This window comes from Aphis gossypii, chromosome 1 (genome assembly GCF_020184175.1).
Source record: "Aphis gossypii isolate Hap1 chromosome 1, ASM2018417v2, whole genome shotgun sequence".
Classification (NCBI taxonomy): Eukaryota; Metazoa; Arthropoda; class Insecta; order Hemiptera; family Aphididae; genus Aphis; species Aphis gossypii.
This window is the reverse complement of record NC_065530.1, coordinates 79,917,711-79,936,896: the sequence shown is the minus strand read 5'-3', so window position 1 is coordinate 79,936,896 and position 19,186 is coordinate 79,917,711. Positions and strand designations below refer to the sequence as shown.

General features: G+C 25.7%; 1 protein-coding gene across 3 annotated transcripts in view; it reads right to left on the bottom strand.

Annotated features, from left to right (window-relative positions):
- LOC114121572 (probable G-protein coupled receptor No9) overlaps window positions 1–19,186 on the bottom strand; it is a 143,713-nt gene that overhangs the window by 55,782 nt on the left and 68,745 nt on the right. For 2 of the 3 annotated variants that reach the window (XM_050200994.1, XM_050200993.1), the window contains exon 2: window positions 372–440. The exons of the other annotated variant lie outside the window; for it this stretch is intronic. The gene's annotated coding sequence lies outside the window, so the exon portion shown is untranslated. The remainder of the gene's footprint in view (window positions 1–371; window positions 441–19,186) is intronic. 3 annotated transcript variants of the gene reach the window in all.

The window sequence follows — 19,186 nt, the reverse complement described above, 5'->3', positions numbered from 1 at the left end:
GATTGAATAACAATATTTGTAATTGATGCTTTCAGATTTAATAAAATAATAAGTACCTAAATTAAGTTAGGTAAGTACTCAACCTACTATCTCTTATCCTATTTATGTTTACTGAAAATGTCTAACAGATATATTTTGTCATGATGTATAAATATCGCAGTTAATTATTCAGCTCCATCATTGATTTCCCTCATAAAATGTATTATTTATTAATTGTTTTAGTTAATCTACACAAGGTGATAAAAAATACACATAACGCAAGTATGCAACCATTTAAAAACTGTATCAATTTTTGTTTTAACTAACAATATTTTAAAGGCTAAATTTAATAAAAAATTCAAAATAAAATTATTGTAATGACGCTAACTCACCCGGTGGGTAGAAATTGTACTCCAAAAGTCTTAATGAACCGATTTTAATATACCTTGACAATTTTTGACCTATATATAAAAACAAAAAAGATAAATATACGTTACAACTCGAGCATAAAATATCCAACAATATAATTATTTTATAAGCCACAGTACACCAGTAATCTATTTAAAAAACGTCAACCAACATACTTATGTGTATGTATATTATAGTAAGAAATGAAATGCTGCTATAAAAATAATTTTTCAAATGTCATTCCATTCGTAATTTTAATATTCAAAACACTGAATATATTTTTTATTGTACAGGTGTATTATGACCGTGACAGGTTTCGTTCGCTTTTATATAATAAAATACCTTCAATGCATACGTTAATTATGTCATTGTTCAACAATGAATTGAACTTATCGCAGAAATATAAAACTAAATTGTATTATTAATACTTATATATTATTAACAATGTTTAGGCTCGTAAGAAAAATGGCTTTGAACGTCAAAAAAATATAAGCTAAGCTTTTGACTGTTGACAGCGTGGAGTTGTAATTCATTGGCGGTATTAATTTAATAATGTATTTGTGAGGATATCTATGTAGTTCACGGTGGCCAAATTAATGCCTATGTTCTTATACATCTTTTATTATTATTTTTACTACACTTTGTTTGTATCTAGTACTATAGAATGTATATTTGTTGGTACATAAGCGTAAATATATTTGTGGTAGATTAAAAAACTCTTTAAAAAATGTATGAACTATTTTTTTTTCTTAGACATTAGCAAACATGTTTTTAATCGTATACACAAAACTATTAAATCAAATTAGTGTAAATATTGCTTACTCAAAAATATCAAAATATGAAGCTTATTAAAGTTTGTAATATAATAGACTCGTCATATTTATTTTTAAGACTAAAAATTTTATGACCATGCGAAAATCAAAAAGCGGTCTAAAAAAAAATGCCTTAAAGTCCTGAAGTTTGAAATAATAAACTTTAAAAATAAAATTAGTAGATTTATTAACTATTATATTTTTTTAAATGTTTTGCAGGACTATACTATTTGAAGTCATCTAAAAATCTGAAAAAATATGGAATAAAACGTATTCCAATTTAATTTGCAGTACTAATACACTCAAATTTTAAGTCGTATGAATCTTTTCAAAAAATTAATACGTATATTATTAATATTCTAATAATATTCGATTAGCCATCGGGTAACTCTTTAAAATTTACTTATTCAGATAAAAATCTTAAAATACTACAGTATTTAAAAATAATTCGCATTTTAGTGCAAATACTCTTAAAACCCTAAAACGCTAAAATAATGAAAATAAGAGCTTTAAATTCGAAAGTGGTAAATAAATGCAAAAAACTTCAAAAAACAAGCATTGCGTAACTAGCTTTAGGAAACAATATGCATCACGGTATACGGAAATCCTACCACTTTACATTAGGGCATTACTATTCATGTATTACAAAAAAATAAAATTTATACATGGAGTTTACATAGTAGATGGTACATAAATATAGGTATATTGAATATCTTCGTAATAACTAATTATTGATGTCAATGAAACACCGTGACTTCTGTAAATAATCAGCGACGGATAGTACTCGACCGAGATAGAATATAATTTTAACACGTGAATAAACACTGCAGACGGGTGAATCATTCGACTGGCTAACGACTAGACGGATCCCGCATTCAGAAAAATAATATTCTATTCTAATATTTTTGTACGAGATACCGAATAGAATAATAGCCGTATTATATTATTGTATGTATTTCATCGTCAATGTGTAATTTGCAAACAGTAAGTTTAAAATTTTTTTGGTCATCTAATGGAAATATCAATTAATCATATTATTATTTGGATTCATAGCTTTCATATAAAATGTGAATAAATTAATTATGTTATTACGTACGAATGTGATGCGTGATTATATCGATGATTTTTTGAAAAAAAAAAAGAAATTACGACATTCTTGGATATTTTTTTTTTATATTTTTGTTGACCACAAAAATGGATCAAATTTATCAACGTATTTCGGTGACAAACTCTCGATTCCGATAGTGTCCACGCGTATTGTGTGTTATCGTATAAGATTTAAAATCAGTATTTTTATCTATACTGCGTACCATGTGTTACAGTTTATAAGGATACGAACAAACTGGCGTGCGTACGTATGCTCTTAGTCAACATTGTTGTTATTTTCGTGGGCGTAGTAGTCGTTTGCCGAATCAGTATACGAGAGCAAAAGAGACAGAGTGACAGAAAATATATTATATGTATAATACGATCGTAGAAGAGGTGATGGTGTAGCTCGGAGGTGATGGTGGCGACGATGACGATGAGATATCGTTTTCCGCGGCGTAATCGATCAACCGACCTCGGCGGCGAGTGATTGGCATTCGATGACGGCGAAGAGCGGGTGGGTCGCTAAGATAAATGAACTTCTAACGCTCAGAGAGCCTTTTAGCTTCCGTATTTTTGCGGGGTATAAAATAATTGTCCGAAGGAAAACTGTGTTACTTGTGCGTTGTGCCGGTGCTCTTCACGCCATCGGCATCGTCGGTTTCATCATTGGTGTGCGGTGGTTGCAACGGCATTTGATATTGACATAATGAAAATTGATGCGGTGGCGACTGTTACCATACATAGCCTACCCCCCAAAAATAGCAACAGTGGTATTTAACTGTTTGCGCCTCGAAAGATATTCAATTATTATTGCCACTTTTCCAGCCACTGTCTATATTTATATATATATATATATATATTGCCACCGCAGCCGTTTTATTCAGTGCAATAAAATTAATCGCCCGTATTTTCATCAAGTCCCTTTTCCGCCAAAAATAATACAAACGATAAATACTTATAATATATTATGAATACGTCTAAATGTATAGTGTATACGCATATACAGATGATTTAAGTCGAAAAATCCGATCACGGGCGCTGCACAAATATTATTATTTTTATAAATTGATAATTTATCGTCGATTAGGTACGCCATTTATACATAATAATATATAATACGCAATATACTTTAATGCTTATATAAAATACGCAATATGGTTGGTTTTTGCTCAATAATAAATTAGTATTATGTGTATACAATATAAAAATGCAACTATTTTAACAATATTTACATCTTCCTCAGTGTAGTTGTTTGTTTTCATTAGTGAATCATGAATAAAATATGTCTTTGAAAACAATGAAAACCTTGTTGCAATAATATTATGGTTATAATTCACTAATTTATATTTTGTTGTAGTTGTATTTTTTTTTTTATTATTATTATTTAATTTTAAATAATCACCAATAACTACTAATTAGTTAGTATTAAATTTATATTTACTAAATAAAAAAGCCTTACAATATATATTTTATTTATTTTCTGTAAGTAAAATTTTCGATAACATAAATTTTTTTTTCGCTTCAACCAATTTGAGTTATCGAACCTCCACTGTATTTTTATATTTTCTCTTAATAAATTGTTATTTTTAACAGCTAAAAATATTAACAGTAAATACTAATTTATTTATAAATAACTATTATTTTGTAGGATTTTATGTTATATTCCTATAAGTATTATAATATATATATAAATTAATATAAAGTAAGCTTGAAGAAATTCGTAAATAGAAATTAAACAATTAAACGTGAATCGTATACATAAATGTTATCTATTTCTTTTATATATTTTGATTACAATTGACTAGATATATGTATACTTTATACCGACCAAAATGTATATTGAAACAAGAATACAAAACATACCATATTATTACTGCGTGTAGTTTCTAGTAGCATAAACACTAATTTTGTGTTGTTAATTGTATAAATTTACATATGATACGGAAAAACACAGTTAACAATACACTGCAGGCCGTTATTAATAATATATTATGTTTTAATTAGAAGCGGAAACAAAAATATGATTTCTAATGATGTTTTAAATTCTACGAATAATGCATATATTACATACGATAATTATAACAGCGTTATCATATTTTATACTATTATTAGATAATATTGTTCTAGAATGCGACCGCAAAAAAACAATATTTATAATATTTGTATAAAATTATACAAATTATCATTATATTATTTCATATTAAATTATTCATTATATTTTGTACAATTTATTCATTTATATATTGTTTTTTTTTTAACTATCACAGATCTTTTAAAACGTTTAAGTGACGGCTGCCGTTGGTTGTAAAGACTCAAAACGGTTTAAAAATGTTTAAATACTGTATTAATTTTATGATTTTTTCTAAAGAGTTACCTAACCGTTTTAAAATAACTAACATATTTGTAATGCGTGTCGTACCAATTATTTAGATTATATTTATGAATGTACGCTGTGCATCATTATGGCTGTTAAAATAATTATCATGACACTACGAGCGTAGTTGTGTTTAAATTAAAAAAGTACCTATAAAGTGGTTTAATACATCCTTTTTTCTTGGTCATAATTAATCTAAAATGGTTTGAAAATTATTATATTAATCAAAAAAATTCAAGGTTATTCGTTTAAGTACTTATACATCATTTCAAACACTTTTTTCATTACATTATTTCCGTCGTCAAGGAACAATATTTATAAAAATTCGAATTGTAGTTTTTACAATAATTGTAAATTCTAAGCGAAACGATAAATATATTTATTTTTTCATGATATTTTTTAGTTTTGAAAATATTCATAAAAATTGTGAAAATTGGTTAATTTTATTGTAATCAGAAACTTTAAAACAATTTTAATTTTATACCCAAAATTAAAAAATGTCATACGAGTTTCTTTATCAGTTTTCAATCTTTGTATAAAAATACTTCTAATTGAAAGTCAAATTAATGTCATATGTATTTCAAGTTCCAATTCTTATAAAATTCTATAGGTATATTCATCGTTAAATTATAATTTCTCCTCTGACGATTGTTGGTATTTTATTGTACTACAAAAATAATAATAGATAATTAATATTTTCAGCAATTTTTTTTATTAAACACTTTTATTTTGTATATAATTAAACTTTTAAAAAAATGTTTGAGTTATAAATAGGCGTAAAAAATTGAAATTTATTTTTGTTTTTTTCTATTAATGTCAACAAAAATATATTCACTGTTTCAAAAATTCTTGAAATTTTAATACAATATCCACTAAAGTTATTCTTATATCAGTATAAAATTCTTAAAAATGTATAGGGACAGTTTATTTTATATGCATATTGCGTTGTATATTTGTTATGCAATGTTGTTAAAACCTCAAAAAATTGTATATCTTATTTTTATTGTAGATACAAATTTACAAAAAATGATATTTTTGTGTCTACGTTTGAAAAATTGTATTTATACAGTTCATACTGAAACTATATAATCTAAAAAATATATAGAAACAATAATATTTTTAATGGACGTTTATAAAAAAAACGAAATGTTAATTATATTGTTATGATTTAAAACATAATTATCGGGAACTTAAACTATTACATTTTATTATGTATATAGGTACGTTTATATATCTTATATATATATATGTATGTATAATTATGAATTTTACAAGACGAAATGACATTTTTGATTTCTTTTAATATATTTTTTATTATATAAAGTGTAAATTTTTTTTAATGTTCTACGGTATTATAATAATTATAATATTGTATATACGTAGTAATATTTTTTTTTTGAAACTATCACCCGTACACCGCACTATTATAGTACGATCACTATACATTACATTATAAATTCTACATGCACACACATATACACGCTTATATATTATATAAGTATATAAATAGTTATCGTATGTAATGGTTTTGTCTGTATATCCGTCGGAGCTCGACCGTCTAGCGAGCTCTCACGAGCATACAGAAACGATCATCCAGATGACGATAAAGCTCGAGCGGGACTACCCCGGATGTCAAGATGAGACGTCGTCGACAACTGCAGCGGCACTAGGTCGCGTCGTTTCCGATCGTATTCTAGTCCACGCGTGCATGCAGTTGTAAGTTCTCTGCGATTATACAAACACGCTGTCTTTTTTCTTCTCTCGTCTTAAATGTAGTAATATGTGAACAACCGAAAAGAATCCGGAAAATAAAATACTAGGTAGATACTAAAAAGCTTACGTCATGCTTCGAGAAAAACTGTTTGAAACCCGCAGTCGTGTTTTATCAACGATGGACGAGGGCTTGCGATTTTAGAAAGGAAAAGAGTATACGTGAATAATAACAAAAAATAATAATACACCTATAAGTTCCTAGGCTTAATACGAAACGTTGTTAATCATAATAATATGGAATATGAATTATCGTAAGACTTAAAATATTATCATAATATAATAGTCAATAATATATATGTATATAATTTTTATCACTTAAATTGAATCATACTTCACCCAATAATACTATTATTTTTTACCATAACAATAATATTATATATTTATTTTGCAAGTGACCTCGAAATAAATTCTATAAAATGAAACGTATTTAATACTAAATTATATTATAAGATTCAATGTAAGATATTATGAGAACGCTACAACTTATTTTTAACATCTATAAACAATATCAAAAGCATACTGAATCTCTCTTCTCTACTATCACAACCAATTATTCATGTTATAATACATAATAAAAGGTACAAATATTTTGGGTCATAACTAATTATAAGATCGCGAAAGTTAATCTGGCCTTTGTGCATGAGACATAATAAAGTCTTCCGCGAGCTTTGAGTATTAAGTCGACTGTCATATGCATGATGCTCATGGGTATCGCATAGAGTGGTGTTTACAGCAGTTTGCTGTATAACGTCTAAAATTATACAAACAAACAAAACACACACGAGTACCGTATATTTTTGTTGTACTATATTATAGATCGTAATTATATACATAAACGCGAAGGAGAAACTTGTGTTTAACAGATATCTAACCTAACCTAACCTTATAATTCTAAATTTTTATTTAATTTTTATTTTAAATTAAAAGTATCTATTCAGTTTTAACTATACTGTTTTATTAATTTACCACGCATCAGCATAAAACTGCAGTTTGCAGAGTACCGAAAAACCTCAGAATGTAGAATTCACCCGTGACATTGGTGTTGCTAAATAGCCTATCCAAGACGCCGTGTTATTATTATTGTATAATATTATTATTATTGAAAACCTAAGAAAAACTATAATAATAAATACAAAACAAAAAAGAAGTCCCAATGGTTGGTACGAAAAAAGGTTCCTCTTAAAGTATTAAGTCGTTAAGAAGGTATATACACAGACAAACTGGAGTTGAAAACTCTTTCGTAGGGATTATTTAAAAGTTGCACGTGCAAATCTAAGGTTAAAATGTTCGTGGTACAACTGAATATATTTTTCTACTATCTTCAGTCAATCTTAAGAATCTAGAATAAAAATATTTTTTGATATTTCTTTATGCGAAATTGATAAGAATATTATTATTATGACAGTTTCTTATAATGCGTCCTTTACAATTTATTTAATGTAATAATTTGGAATTATAGTTATGTGATTTATAAATTATTGTTGGATTTTACTACTCCGTGGCAACATGTTTTAAAGTTTCGTTTATTTTGTTTTAAAACATGGCCGGACGTAACAGTAAATTATTATTTCAGCCTCTTAAATGCATAACATACTATTCGGATTACGGATAGGTGAGAAATGTGCAGGCTCGTAAGAATATCTAAATGTATGAGTGTGTGTGTAAGGGAGAGGACGAGATAGAGGAAATTTTATATACGTATACATGAGTGGAAAAAAGAGAAAACGAACGTAAAACATTCTTATGGCTATAGCTTCGTTGGAAATTCAAGTACATAAACCACACTATATGTTTTGGATTACGTGCATCGAATGTGAAATCCTTTGATGAAAAAAAAAAGAATTAAGAAAAATAGCTTTCCGTCAAGTTTTCAGATTTCGTTGCTGGGCAAGGGCTTCTGTTCTTGCATCAGGTGTACAAGCAACAACCATCTACCTTTAGGTTATCATTTCCACCAGTTAGACTAAAAATACTAATTTTCATTCAATGACATTCATTTGAAAATAGGCACTAGCTAAATTATAATTTAAGTGAATTTAACCTCGTATAATACTATATTAAGTATTATTATCATAATAAAAAATGTAAAGATACTTGTTGTCTCATAATAAATACAGTTAAATGATTTGGTTAAGTACCATTATGTTTAGAAACAATTTTAATAAAACCTAAACAGTTGAAATGTGTTAATGTGTTGGATATGAGCCACAAACTACCGCGATAGTTTCGTAAAAAAAAAAAATTATGTACTGAAAATATAACATATAACTCATAATTGCGTAAATACAGCCCAATACTATTAGCTATATTAATGATTTAGTGGTTTACGCTTACGTTCAATAGTAATGTACATATTTATGTTAAATATTGTCATGATCTATTGTGAACCTGGAGTTAATAATTACACACAATATTAGAACCTTATTTACAAGCTATAGTTCATAACTTAGAATTTTATAAATTAAATAACCAATATGGTATGAATTTAAATGTATGGTATTAGTGTTGCTTTTAGGTCAATCAATTTAATCGGCCGTCATCAGACGTAATAAATATGTTCATATTTGTTGTATCACTCTCAACAACGATCGACCGATTCGCATGTAATGGTTTGCCATATTATATACATTTTTATTACTGAGACTGTGATAATTTAGTTTTACGGTAATGTAAAAATATTGACGCTATACAAAACAATGTAATAATATATTAACACCGATTACGATTATATTACAAGCCGTATTTTACTAGTGTATCTGCCATCATTTGTAAATTATTTCCAAAAACGTAAGGGAATTGAAAAGGGTTAATGGTATGATTGTTTTTCACTACTATAATATGTTAACAAGGTAAAGCATTTAATACGCTCATGTCACAATGAATGAATATTATAGTTTAGTTATAATTCAATATGACATGATGGTCGTCAATTTGTCATTCAGATTTCGTGTGTGTCTATTCAAAAACGATTATATGCAGATCGGAAGATGAGTTTTTTTTTAACACCATAAATATGTATGCAAATGTGAAGAATATTATTTATGACTTTTTCTCTTTACAGAGTGCGAACCTGTACTTCAATGATAAACTATAAGTATGTTTATACATTTTATGTTTATAATGTCAGTCGTCAACTTTTGTCTTATCACGAGTTGACTGATAAATGTTAAAAAATAAATGCAAATCACTCACTACAAACAGACTCTAAAATGCACACCTAAGGCTTTATATTTCATTTGCGATCAAACCACAGAATGAATGAATTAATAATTTGTGTAATAAATAAATAAATATTATATTCATATTATATTTTATTTCCTTCGATCAGCTAAAATGTTTGAAAATATTTTTGAGCATGTTGGATAGATATCTGGTAGAATTGATAAAAAAGAGTTTTTGCTAAAACTAAATATTTTTATATTTCACTTTTAAAATTATATTCACATGCATATACTTATTTGAAATAAGTTAAGTTTTAAAAAATCGTATAAGTAATATTTTTGAACCTAACTGATGCACATGATTATCGTACCAAAAAAGCAACCATGACCTTATGCAATTATCAACATCACAATAAAAACTATATCATTATTACTATATAATATTATATTTATATATATTTTTAGCAAACTTTTTTAATTGAAACAAAATAACTTTTTTGAGGTTTTATATGCAACGGTGGTCCACGGTAAACAATACGCTGTATTATTCGAAATTCCATAGAAATCCAACGAGTCAATCGTACATATTTTAAAATATTTAAAACCATTTATAATTGATATTTTTTTTATTATTATATTAATACAACATAAAAATATATATTTCCCTGAAACATTCAGTAAGCATATAAATTTAGATTTCTCATTTGATGTCACTTATCCATTTAAGCATTATAAATAAAAAATGAAAAACGAAAAGTTTCATTGACCTTTCAAAATTAGTTGACGTCAGCAAAATTCTCCACGTAGAGCGACGTACTGTAAAATAAACATACAGGTTTTGACACGTGAAATGTATGTTTTAAGTTACATTTTTTTCTCCCAAAACTAAAATACACATTTATAGCGACAAGCGACGGATAAAAATTTAATATGCACGAATGAACATAATATAATATCATATTATAAATATGACGATGAGAAAAGGATCAAAATATATTATTATTTGGGTCACCATATATGCAAATATTATGTACTTTTCAAGACCGTTGAAGAAAATAAATTCAAAACGTCGTTATTAACGTTTATATTATAAATTAATTCATAAGAAATAATTAAGTCTCTGATCTGATTTTTAAAAATTAAATGTTGTGATTACTTTAGAACCTTAATGTATTATTTACATATTATTATTTAGTGTATAATATTATAACAATAAATTCGTTGGCTTTTATTTTTTCTTACTACTCAAAACTATATAGTCATTGTATTTTTTTTTATTGTATTAATGATTTAAAATAGAGAAGAAACTAATTAAGAGACTACTTTCGGATTCAAGTCAATTCATACTTCCAACCCCGTTAAAAAAAAATTATATATATATATATATATATATATATATACATTAGCTTTTTAGCTATGACCAAGATCATCTAGGCTGAAATTATAACAATAGCAAACATTTAATATCTACGAGAATCTAATAACCTTTGCTCAGAATAAATGAAAAATGTATCTGTACAAAAATTGTTATTTTCTTAAAAATTATGTTTGATGTGTAATTGGAATTGGTAAATACTAAATAAGAAAAAATTATAACAGTTTACCAACTATAATGTAAGCATAGGAAACATTTAAATATTTATTCAAACCTACTAATTCTTGAATTACTATTTAAAGCCATGATCTGGATATGGTGTAATTTATGTTTTTATCTTTATGATTAAGTATGACTAATATGATTTTGTACACTAAACACGTACCTATATATGTTTGTTATAATGTAAAACAATATACTACCTGTTTGAATATATAAAAATTATACGTCTTATCGTTTAAATTATTATGGAAAATCATAATCAAAATAATGTCTCAAAACTCACATATACATAACATATTTTTGTACAAATAGGTACGATTTCTGGTTTTTGTTAATACGAAACCATCACAGTTAAATACAATATACTAGTTTTAAGTATTTAGTTTAATATTATTGTATTATAGTAGTTAATCTCATAGAATTAATTTAAATTTATTCTAGATAAAATGTTGAATATCTTAGAAGTGTTCGCAAATTAACGTTTTACTTAAGATTATCTTTTAAAATATAATATTATACGAGTATATTCCAGTATTATTAAAAAAAAAAACATTTTTGGCAAATCTTCAAAATAAGTTTTATAATCTTATATCCTAATGTTTTATGAGTTTTTTCTTTTATGAATTTCGGTAAGTCAATGTACGACATTTATCTTTTAACATTTAGTTTATACATGGCATTTTTATATTCACAATTGCAGGTAATCAACATTATTTCGACCAAAATATATTATATGTTATATTGAAGTTGAATAATTTCAGCGTCTATATAAATATAATTGTATATCCTCAAATTAATAAAATTAGATTATGAACACCAGATAGTATATTTAAAATTGATTTCACAGCATATGCTAATTATTTAAGGTTCAATGTGTGAATTATTCAAAGTTCATTGGATATTATGCAACTAGCGCCAATTTAAAATCAATTTGTAAGTGTAAATTAGTAATTAAAATTTCAATCATAATACAATTATTTAATGTATTTAATTCAACGTACGAAAGTCTCACAGAATTTTCTCATAAAACAAAATAGCAATGTATTGACTACTTATAATGTATATGTATTGCGGAACGGTTGTTAAGCTTAAAACGTTTTACGAAAAAATGATTTTTAATGAATTTAATCTTAAGGAAAATGAATCATATGATTTGTATTATTATAGGATAGTTAAGATTGTTATGGAACTTTTGGTATATTTTACCTTTATACATTAAATATTTATCAGATTATTATTGATCCGCTGGTTCGGAAAAAAATAAGTGATTACGTCCTTGATATTGAAAATTTGTGATTGACATTTTTATGTATATAACAATACAAATCAGAAAACATAAAAATGTATTTTTAGTGCTATTCATATTATAGAATTATAGATTTCATAAACCTCATGACAATGTTACACCATATAATCTTATATAGGTATAATAAAATAATATTCATGTAAGGTATTTATTTATTTTATGTCATTCATTATTTATAGTACCTATATGTATTAACACTTATATACAAATACGCTTTATATGAATACTAGAATAATACAATAAAAAATAATGTAGATTCTGAATGATTGTCAATCAAACATTTAATTAGTTTTTATACATACGAATCTAGTGTAAAAGTAAAATATTGTACTATTTATAAATTATAGTACACTAAACGTACATTTTAACAACAAAAAAAAAAAAAAGAAAAGAAAAGAAAAATCGAACTTCAGAAATAGTACAAGTATATATTTGTAACACACATAGTATATGTATAATAAAACAATTTATTAATATTAATATTATTTGTTTTAAAACATTTTTACCTAATCCATAAATGTTTGTTTTTAAAATAAGAGTGTGTATGCAATACTGCAATAGACGGATTTAACGTTGAAAAAATCTCGTTAGAAAGGGATCGTTCAGTGTTTAAATATAATGAAATTAATAATAAAACTAAATAATGCATAGAAAAATTCTTACTTTATAATGTATACTAATGTATACGTATTATTCAGTGAAACTCAAAAAAACAAAATAAGAGAAATCATTCCAAGTGTCTTTGTGCAAATCTAAATGTTTAAATATAATTTTTAAAACAGTAACTAATCTGTAAGAAAATTCTTATTTAATGTCAAGCATTTGAGGAGAAAAAAATACAAAAAACGTGAAAGTTTATTTTGTACAAACATTTTGAATTTATGCCATTAAATTGGAATTTTTTTACAGGTTACTATTATAAAAACTTATTAAATTATATTGATTTGTCCTGCATATACTTTTTAGGGTTGATACTAGATACTTTGGGCGTATAATAATTGTATTACATTGTATGTGTTTGTAGGAACATTACGTAATTTAAATTTCTCGTTTCGCGTTTGGAAGCACCTACAACTAGCACATAGCACATTATATTATTTAGTATATACAATATACATTATACATATATATGATATTATTGCGACTTGCCAGCACCCATATATACCTGCACATTTTTTTACTTATTATAAGGAGAAAAGATAAAAGATGCTCATTTAAACAAAGAATTCAACAAAAAATTAGCCGAAAATAACCTACGAATAAGTACCTACACTCGTAAAAATACATATATTATAATACCATTTAGTACCTATAAACAATATAATATTGATAAAATATAATAATATTATTATATGGGTGGAATATAATATGTATTATATACATGTAAATAAGTAGCCTGGAATTTTCACGTCACCCACGAGCTGCTACGCAAAGGGTTATTTTTCGCGGAGTTAGCGAAAATCTCGTCGTAGATGGGGCATCGGTGACGACGTCATTCTCCGAATTATTATTATTGCCAGCCCGCTTCCGGTCTATTGTATTATTATTATTTCTCGTCTTTGAAGAGCTCTCCGGCGTCGGCGCCTCTTCACCTCTCCACCATCGAACGCTGATTTAAAAGTGCGTCGATGCCGAAAAGTCTCCTCGACTCAATTCTGTTACGGCGTAGACACGTTTTTCTACTGGCCCCCGCCATTTTATAGAGTCCATAAGTACCGTCTCTGATCCCCGTAAAATCTTCATCTTAAGATCAAAAGTTTTTGTTAAACTCGTCTCCATTTTCCCCGTGAAATTCAATCGAAATTTCGTTTACAGCGCCAGAGGACAAAATAAAAAAAAAACCGTGTCAATTATATATAATGTATAATATTATTATAATATGATCTAGTATATTGTTTTTTTTTTTGAAACATAGTATGTTATTTAATCCCAAATTTGTTTTAAAAGCGTAAGACAAGTAAATGTAGCATTTTATACAGTATAGTTGTACATATATTTGAATTACTTTATTATATTATAAAGAACTTTCGTCTGTCATCCTAAATTCTTGGAGTAAATCAAGAACATCGTTTTGAATTTTAAAATTGTTTTTGTATATTTTGTTTCCATACAGTTTTTATTGTATTTTTTTTAGTTAAAATCTTTAACAATTATATTAACCATTCTAATAAGTCCTCATTTTGACTGCGAATCAAGTGAAAACACGTAACATAAAAACCCTCGATTATCTGCTTTCCGAAATATCCGTAGTTTTCCATGGAATTATTCCATACATACGTCATATATTTATAAGGAAATTATAAAATTTTAAATAGGTATTTTCGTAATATTATATGAATGATAAATAAAAATTTAACATGCTCTAATTTATTTTTCCATGAGTATTATTTAAAACTATATGATTTAATTTTATTAATAATGCATATACGAGTATGTTATACAATTATAACATTTTCGTTTGAATTTTAATTTCGTAGATTATCCGCGAAATTCGCTTATTCATGAATGTCAATCCTCTCTATTCAGTGGATAATCAAAAGCACACAATAATACAAATCTTTACGAGATGAGCTCAATGCCTCAATCCCATACAATCTCTTTGAATTTCCTTAACCTATTTTAAAAACTATAATTCTAATCGCGAAATGTTTATATCTATCAAAATTAAAATATTTAATTCGAGTTCTCATCTTTTACTATACCTGTACCACCTACTTGATACAACCATTAAACATACATTAATCTACTAACTTAAATTGCAATACCTTAGATTTAGAAAATGATAATAGCCTAAACTGTTAATGCTTAATTATAAATAATATATATTATACTTTTTTACTTGAGAAGTAGGGTTCATTAAATAGATTTAACTTTAATTACATTCACTTTGCAATTTTTACCTACGATATAACAAGTCTATACATTACCTAATGCCTATTAGATTCAGAGTATTATAATAATATATAATATAATTAGTGAAATGCCAAGCTGATTTAAACCATAACCATATTCTATAGTACGAAATTTTATTTTACATATTTCTGAATATTTTAGACGGTACCAGCATTCTGCATAATATTATTACATAACTTCAATAGTGCATAAATACAATTATTATCAACACATAAATCTCTACAATAGTATTTTTTTCAAATACTTTTTTAAAAATCTTAACTAATATATAGAGTTTATGGTTCATAATTATTAAGTTTTTGTTTTAATTACATTTATTTATTTTATATCTATTACAACGTTTGGACATGTACTATTATTTAAATTATTATTCTATAATCCTGTAAACTAAACGAATAATTCAGCAAGTTTACTTATTTTAATGTCGTATAATTTATTAGCTTTAACAGGAAAGAGTCCAAATTATTATATCATATAACATTAGACTAATTTTTATAACGTGCATTATATTATTAACATCATTTATCACAATTCTCATTGTTTGATAACTAACTGTAGTGAATCAATATCAACAGATTTTAAAATATGTAAACTACAGTATCAAATAATATTTTCTTTACTATAACGTAATTTTGCTTACATTATGCAATTATAATTCAAGGACATTTAATATTATAAGTATTGGCTAAATTAATAATTCTATATTTGATAACAATGAACGAAAAATTGTAGAAATATTTTCAAAATAAATTGTATAATATAATATATAATAATATTATGTGACCGAAAATAAATTAGAATACATTGCTATAGAGTAAAAAAAAAAATGAAAAATTTTGATCATAACTGTGAGCAGCTGAATCATCTGAATCCACACATCGGTAAGTGGATATCGTGTTTCTATATATATATATTATATAAGTGGTTGCATAATGTATATTATTATTATGTATATAAAACGAAAGCCGTCACGATTTATTATGTGGGTATACATGAGAAAATCGAAGATTGCTTATCGGGATGGGAGAATTTGTGGATCAAAATAATGGGTTAGAAGACGTGGATAGATAAATGTGACTTAAACAAAAGTCAAAGTCTATATTGTATTGGAATTTTAAATGCGACTGTTCCAAGCAGACAGATAAATCTTCAAACTTTCGGTCGTCTATGCGTCGTTTAAGCGAACGAAAGAAAAAAAACAAAATATTTCCTGCGTGCTCGTAAATCGTTTTACAGACGATCTAGTTCACGCACGCGCAGACGTGTAAAATGCGAATAATCAAATTAATATCTACAGAGCAATCCTGCGATATAACAGTATATATTTGGTCTTCAATAAAATAATAGATGATATTATGTATAATTGATAAGTAGAGGTCAAAATAGATAAAAATGTGAATTTTTATATTTTGAAAATATGATTACAAAAATATTATAGATACATAATATACATAATTATTATTTTAAAAAATAACTTTAAGTATTATTTAATCTTCTAGGAGTGTAATAATAAACTAGCTATGCTTTAAATTTGCGGCATCAAAAATGCTTGAAACTATCTAAACCAAAAACGGTATAAGATTTTTAAATAATAATTGTTTAATTTTAATTAAAAATGCTGTTGCTATGTAAACAGAAATTATTGAGTAATTATCTTAGTTATATTATTATAGTAAAAAAAATAAAATTAACGAATAATATTGACAAAATTAATCTTTTTTACAACTTAATTAGGTGGAAAATTAAGATCGTTTACGTTAAGGTCAAATCAATTTTCACTAACACCACTCATCAAGCTTTATACAAATATTTTTCTGAATTTTAAGGTTCAGAAAAGAGTAAATAACACCAGCTAGAAACGACATTTAATTTTCAATCAATTGATCTGTGTTCTTTATAGGTAAGTATAACATTCTAATATTAGGGAGTGACTTTGTGAGTGAATTTTTGGCTCAAGGAAGAAAGATATTTTCTGAAATCAATATCATACTATTTAAAATCATAATTTCTATACTAAAGAATTTATATACTCTTATTTAGTTTTTTTTTTTTAATTAATATTTAATTACTTTAATTTTAATTTTTAATTATATTATATAAGGTATCTATCAACTTAAAACTATTACTTATTATTTTTTAAACAAAATATCATATATATTTTATTATCACTTAGTCAGTTGTTTTTTCAATATTCTACACTTTACAATAAAAAATTTAATTAAATTAAATTTTTTTTTTGTCTCAATACCGTGTAATATTTGTTTAATATTAAAGATTCAAATTTTAATTTTTACGCTAATGTCAAATTTAGGTATACATTGGATTTCAATGTATAAATCAAAACTTAATTCATAAAAAAGGACCCATAGTCACACCTTCATCCCTTCCAGACACTCTTGTCGATAAGTACTGTTATAAAATGCCACTAGTAGACGCTGTATAGTATTATGTGTATTGACGTGAAAACTGCGTTGGTTTCGTTTTTATGACGTATAGACACACACAAAAAATGACTTGTGTACTCATGTATTATATTTATCAGTTGTTATTTTTGAAATCACCGATAACGTTAGAAACGCTTTAAATTTATGCAGCCGACGTATAGAAAATACGTTGAATATTACGAAGATACGTATCGTGAGCGTGGTTTTAACTTAATAATAATAATAAAATGTGCTACTTTGCGATAAACTTTCTGCAGAAAACAATATAATTGTTGTGAATAAACAACACATAACATGTTATACATCTTGAAAACTATTACTGAAAACTAAAAACCCTCTGTGTGTGTGTGTATGCGATGCATGGCTTATAATTTATTGACAAAATCAATACAATAATAAAATGATTAACGAAAAATAATAAAAATAATTTTTTAATCGATTAATATTAGTCGAAAGCACAAATACCTATTTCAAATAAGAACTATCATACTAATCAGCATTGTTTAATTAATTTTAAAAGCAACATTATTATTTTCATTTTTATTAACAATATAATATTATATTTGCGTCAAAATTAACAATATTACTATTATATTATATAATATAGCATATTGTGTCTTTGATTACTTTACACCAAAACTTTAGCATATAAATAAAAACTAACTATCTTCTATTCACTAGAAACTCGTGAAATAATAATAATTTCTAAGTTCCAGTTGGTGTATAAAATGATTTATCATCAAATTATCTAATTTTAAAAATGATGTGATGTTCTCCGCGTTAAACATTTTAGTTCCAATAATTTTAACATAAAGATCTTAGGTAAATAAAATATGTATTATAGTATTACGTTATCGCAGAATATTATAGTATAATAATAGTTATAATCAACTGTACGTTTTAGGCAAGCTATTCGTTCAGTATTATGTTTTTAAATCTATATATACGTTGAGTACTTGTGTGTAAGTATAATTAATTATACGTAGTATACTTAAATTTAATATTTTAAACGGTTTAAATTAAAGCACACATTATCAAAGAAATACGTATTTGTATATAATATAATACAATTATATAATTAACATATTGATTAAAATACTTTTATTTTAAGTAAGTAACCGTTTTGATGATACTAATTTATTTAAACGCGGTTTGTGTTAAAGCAATGGGTAATTAATTTACATAGTATATTGTATATAGTGTATCTTTTGTGGTTTTTATTTCATCAGATTATAAATAATTTAAAATTATATTATTAATAATAAGTATTATTATTTAAATTAGGTAATTTTAACAAAAAATTATATTTTTAAGATTTATAATAGGTAAT